Source organism: Myxine glutinosa, chromosome 2 (genome assembly GCF_964187855.1).
Source record: "Myxine glutinosa chromosome 2, kmMyxGlut1.1, whole genome shotgun sequence".
Classification (NCBI taxonomy): Eukaryota; Metazoa; Chordata; class Myxini; order Myxiniformes; family Myxinidae; genus Myxine; species Myxine glutinosa.
Window position 1 is genome coordinate 42,389,803 of NC_136262.1, and position 6,047 is coordinate 42,395,849.

Sequence of the window (6,047 nt, forward strand, 5' to 3'; positions counted from 1 at the left end):
GACATACAGGGAACCGAGAGGGGACCTACAGGGGACTTACATTGGACATACAGGTGACCGATAGGGAACCTACAGGGGACATACAGGGGACCTACAGGGGACATAGAGGGGACCTACAGGGGACCTACAGGGGACTTACAGGGGACCCACAGGGGACTTACAGGGGACCCACAGGGGACTTACAGGGGACCTACAGAGGACCTACAGGGAACCTACAGGGGACATACAGGGGACCGAGAGGGGACATAGAGGGGACCTACAGGGGACCTACAGGGGACTTACAGGGGACCCACAGGGGACTTACAGGGGACCCACAGGGGACTTACAGGGGACCTACAGAGGACCTACAGGGAACCTACAGGGGACATACAGGGGACCGAGAGGGGACATACAGGGACATACAGGGGACCTACAGAGGACCTACAGGGGGACATACAGGGGACCCACAGGGGACCTACAGTGGACATACAGGGGACGCACAGGTGACATACAGGGGACCGAGAGGGGACCTACAGAGGACCTACAGGGAACCCACAGGGGACATACAGGGGACATGCAGGGGACCGAGAGGGGACCAACAGGGGACCTTCAGCGGACATACAGGGAACCCACAGGGGTCATACAGGGGACCGAGAGGGGACCTACATGGGACATAAAGGGGACCTACAGGGGACCTACAGGGGACATACAGGGGACCATGGCGTGACAACAATTTATTTTTTCAACGTTTAAATGCATCGAGTTGTGAACTGAGGTAGATTATTTTCATGATAATTCCACCAAGAATGTCAATATTGCATTATTGGGCAACACCGTGGAAATGTTTGATGGTCAGCAGGTGGTGTTTTATGTCGTAGTTGTTTTTTTTAATACAAAATCTAAGCTGAAGGAACTGTGTATTGTCACCTCTTCTATTCAGTTTGTAGACCAATGTGATTCTTCACCATTGGGAGATAGGGGCAAAACGATACATAGCGGGATATCGCAAAAAGTTATGGATGGATTTGGACGAATCTTGGTGGACAGATTGTTTGTGTGGCGAGGAAGAACCGATTCAATTTTGGTGAAGATCTGAATATGGATTCGGATATGAGAATTGTTTAATTTTTAAAGTGATTCTTCACCATTGGGAGATAGGGGCAAAACGATACATAGCGGGATATCTCAAAAAGTTGTGGATGGATTTGGACGAAACTTGGTGGACAGATTGTGTGTGTTGCGAGGAAGAATCGATTCAATTTTGGTGAAGATCCGAATCCAGCTATTAGAACCATAGAGTGATTATGGCCAACCCGGCGGAGGTATGCTCTCGACTGAGTGCCGTTCTAGTTGTTGTTTGTGTTTTTTATGAGTTTATGACGTCCTTAAAAACAGCGAGTTTCCTGTTTGGAATGATTTTCAATTTTGTTTGACTGCCAGACAGACAGACAGAGTAAAAAAAAAAATTATGTTGAAGAGCCGGGCTCTTACTTGATACGGACGAAGAGACGGGCAAGACACAAACTCGTCCGAGTAGATGTTTATTGTAAAAACCAACTCGGGAACTCTCCAAAGCCCGTTTATCGGGCTGCATATATATCACAACCAGAAAGCACAACCGAAACCGAAAGCCACGCCTCTCAGGCGAGGCGTGTTTCGGTGGTCACGTGACCGACAGGTGCAAAGGATGGTAACCGCACGCGCGGCACGCTTTGGTGGTCACGTGACCAGCCACCCCGGCGCCGAGGTTGTCCGCCGGTGACGTCACCGGCTGGAGCAAGGAGATTCTGCTGCTGGTCTCGCTTGGGGGACCCATGGGTCGCTACAATGTCCCACTTCTTTCTGCTCATGCGCGATCTGGATGAATTGAGAGCCAAATTAGTGTTAAACTAGAGCTTTGTGTTCTGATTCATTTTCCGATTCGTATTCAAAATATAACATTCATTTAAAATAAGTTTACAGACAGATGGACGGACGGACATGAAACAATTGCTTAACCGCACTTTTTGCTTTGCGTGTGCGGAGTAAAGAATAACAAAAATGGGAATGTGGGCAGTATGTCTGGATTTTAGGAGTTTGACCCAGAGGGGGTTACACTGGAACATTGTATCCTGGATGAGGTGGAAAAGGTTGGAAGGCTGAAGAGCAGAAGGAGCAAGACCAGAGGTGGTTAAAAACACCTGGACTTGGTGTTCCCCTTGTATGTGGTAAAACGAGTCGACCAGGCAGGTTTGAACTTCTCAGAATCTGCACCAGGTTCGCGTGAATGGGTGTGGTCGCTTCATCGCAACCTGTGAGTAATGCGATCCTGAGAACGTTGACATTGTTATCAACACAATCAATGAAACGAGTGGAATCTTCTGGCTTTAAGATGGCAACATCAGCTTTTTTAAATATGAAAGGATTTCTGGGTAATATAAAGATGGGCATAACAACCCGACTCACAATTTCCAAAGTGCTTTCTATAGTCAACGCTGCTATATGGGGCGAAACCTTGGCCGTTTCAAAAGAAATGTCCAAACGCTGAGAAGATTTTGAATGCGTAAATTCAAACACGAGTCATGAGAGTTCTTTAGAAAGAAAGGAAATCTAATGAACAAGTATTTAAAATGGCGGGTGTTACAAAAAGCATCTTCTGGCCTATGCCGCATAGCATGGAGTCGAGCTGAAGGATTTTGGCCAGGTTGAGCATCATGCACAAAACAACAAGGACTGGGAAGATTGATGGAAGAAAAGCAAGAAGAAAGAAGAAAATATGTATATTTTATATATCCATGGTCCAATGGTCCAAGGCTCGTAATGCTGACACACACACACACACACACACACACACACACACACACACACACACACACACACACACACACACACACACACACACACACACACACACACACACACACACACACACACACAGAGTTTGGGGAAAGTGCCGTCACTAACGTCACTTCCTGGGATACTCCTGGTGCCAGTGACGTCATAACAATGGCGCCGCTGTTCTCACTGTACTCAGCGGGGGTTTTCCTCAAGAGGATTTTCCTCCTCCCCATGGATGCCAACTTGTCCGCGCTCTATCCTTTTAAATGCTGAACGTCAAGCAAGGAAGCAGCACGTACCGTACCATTTCAAGTCTTTTTATGACCCAAACCGGTCCAAACCGACCAAACCGGATGGGTGTTTTTTAGGAGACACCATGTCCTTACTGGATGACCATTGGCTCCCCAAGGGAGCAACATCTGCTATTTGTCAGGTGTTGTTTTTAGTCCTGGCAGGTTGTCACAATCACCGTCCCCACTAGCAAATACTAAGGTGTGTCGGTTTAGTCGCTGACAACCTGATCACACGGCAGGTAGCACTGGGCGAAATGTTACCTGTGGCAGTCCCAAAAGACTGACCTGATGAAAAGATTTCGATAACATTGAATGGACGAGTAAGTCAATAACTTGAACTTTTTAGAGTTACTGAACATAGATTGGAATCGCGTTCCATAATACCCAATCAACTGATGTGATGATGATGTGATGGTGATGATGATGATGATGATGATGATGATGATGATGATGATGATGATGATGATGATGATGATGATGATGATGAAGACTTTTATAAACTATTCGTTGTTAATCAAGGAAGCATTACTCGATCACTTCTGTTGTGCAATTAGACCCTGAATTAAACCATTTCGGAGGTTCAGATAATGGGTTTCCCCTCGACCCAATTCGGCCCTCTGAGCTCACTCTATTTACGGCTCTAACCCTCGGGGTGTTGCAAACCGACTCCCACCGAGTTAGTGACAAGAAATGTAATTCACAAGATATGAAATATTTCCTTTCTAATGGTATGCACTTCTGTATTGGAAAATAAAAAAAACGTTGTTTGGTCTCGGACTGTTGTGAGAATGAATCCGCACGACTTCGTGAATACCGCATGCAGCCACATGACGTCACCATCGTATGCGTTTTCAATGAGAAAGTGAGAAAGGAAAGTTCAAATCTTGAGAAATTGTCAAGTTTTTTTTTTCAAGCCTCTTTTAAATATTTAATTAAAACGTCATCATGGTCTCGGCTTATACCTAGTTACAAATATTCCCAGGTTTGGCCACCGATGACGTCACTGCCCATGACAAATTGTTTGGAAAGTTGAGAGGGGCGTTTCTGATTGACCTGGGTGTGTTCATTTTCCAAGTTTCTTGGAGAGCGCTCGCCAAGCGGCTTAAGCACTCAAGCAAGCACTCCATTCAAAACCTTGCTAAGGAACGGCTGGCTTGGTAAGCACTAGCTAGCTGCTTAACTGAACATCCCTGGATGCAATTTATTTGTAATAAACAATTATAAATTTTCAAGCCTCTTTTAAATATTTAATTAAAACGTCGTAATGGGCTTGGCTTACACCGGTTACAAATATTCCCAGGTTTGGCCACCGATGACGTCACTGCCCATGACAAATTGTTCGGAAAGTTGAGAGGGGCGTTTCTGATTGACCTGGGTGTGTTCAGTTTCCAAGTTTATTGGAGAGCGCTCGCCAAGCGGCTTAAGCACTCAAGCAAACACTCCATTCAAAACCTTGCTAAGGAACGGCTGGCTTGGTAAGCGCGAGCTAGCTGATTGGTAACTGCACATCCCTGGATGCAATTTATTTGTAATAAACAATTATAAATTTTAAACATGCCATTTACATATCACAGTAGTTAAACTGATCGATAAGTTGTCACAAGACAACATAGTGGTAGGTATGCTGGTAGTGCGTCTTGCAGCACCAATGGCAAACTTGTGTCACATGATCGTTTTAAAGTGAGCACTCCAGACCAAGGCATACCTCTTCAGGGGTGGGGGTCTGAAACCATATAGTCCACATTTCCTGCCACACTGCTCCGTGATGGTCTGCTGCATGAAAATAAGCAGCGCTTGAGTTGGTAGAGCTCATGCTTTTTGAGAGCTGCGAATTGCATTCATGCCCGATAGAAAGATCTCATTCATTCACCAATCAGAACAAGGAGGGAAATTATTGATAAATGACGTCACAGTACCAACCTTCAAACAACCGAGTTCAGATGCTTCTTGTTCGAAATGAGCGACTGGTTGCTTTTACTGGCAGGCCATGTCGATAAGAAAATTTCCGAGCCAAACTTCCTGCATGACACGTCGACATGTGAAAGGTGTTTTGATTGCTGTAGTGGCAATTATAACTTCCGGATTCATGTTTGCTTGTGGTTTTTGAGTGGAGAAATGACTCCAAGGAAAGGTCACCAAGACTGGTGTACATTAACATTGAAAACATCTACTTTATAATACACTGGTAACTGTATTTATACAAAAACTACTTTAAAATACAAAAACCAGTTGTTTGGTTACACTTGCTGCTACACTGCCTGCTTACAAATATACCTGGATTACCTGGTTATCTGTCCTGAAGTTCGTTAAAATGACATCTATTGTTGTGTACATATGCATTTTCCTCGTATGTGGCAATTTTAATTGTCATCATGCCAGCCGGCTGGGTGTGGGTTCCTCTCTCACCAGTCATGGCACCTCAGCAAACCACTTCTGTGACCCATTGGGACTGACACAATCTGTCAATTTCCTGACCCGGATCTCAGTCAATGGAGCATCTTCTCTTCTAGACTTGGTTATGACAAACTTCCCTGCAAATGTCTGCTGCTCCTCCTCTGCTCCAATCGGTTCTTCTGATCATTTGCTTGTTAAATAGTAGGGTCAATATACGAAAAAAACTCACCTAACCCCCACAAAATTGATACAAAAGGTTTTTCAATGGATTCTGGTACCATTGGGCATGCTAAATAGCATACTAAAAATCTAGTAACATCTGACTTCCGGAAAGGGGTCATTTTCAAGATGGCGCCCAAGTTGGCCGCCGGGAGCTTAAAATGGCCATATCTCAATTATTATTCAACCTAGAAAGGTGGTTTTGGTGTCTAACCCTAGGTTTTAGGGCCCAAGGAATCCAATTGAATCAATAAAATTACCATCAGTTAATTATTTATTGACAAGTCCAAGATGGCATCCCAAGGTGACATCCTGATCCACTAAAATGGCTCTGTCGAATAGTAG

At 44.9% G+C, this 6,047-nt stretch overlaps 1 long non-coding RNA gene across 2 annotated transcripts; it reads right to left on the bottom strand.

The window, feature by feature from the left end:
* Positions 1-1,515: 1,515 nt before the first annotated feature.
* Positions 1,516-5,126, bottom strand: LOC144890883 (uncharacterized). Of its 2 annotated transcripts, none has more exons than XR_013622559.1 (2): positions 5,010-5,126; positions 1,516-1,836 (listed from the first exon to the last, which is right to left on the bottom strand). It is a non-coding gene; the product is annotated as an uncharacterized LOC144890883 (long non-coding RNA). The 2 variants fall into 2 exon arrangements; XR_013622558.1 differs by lacking the exon at positions 5,010-5,126 and adding an exon at positions 2,160-3,486.
* Positions 5,127-6,047: the final 921 nt, after the last annotated feature.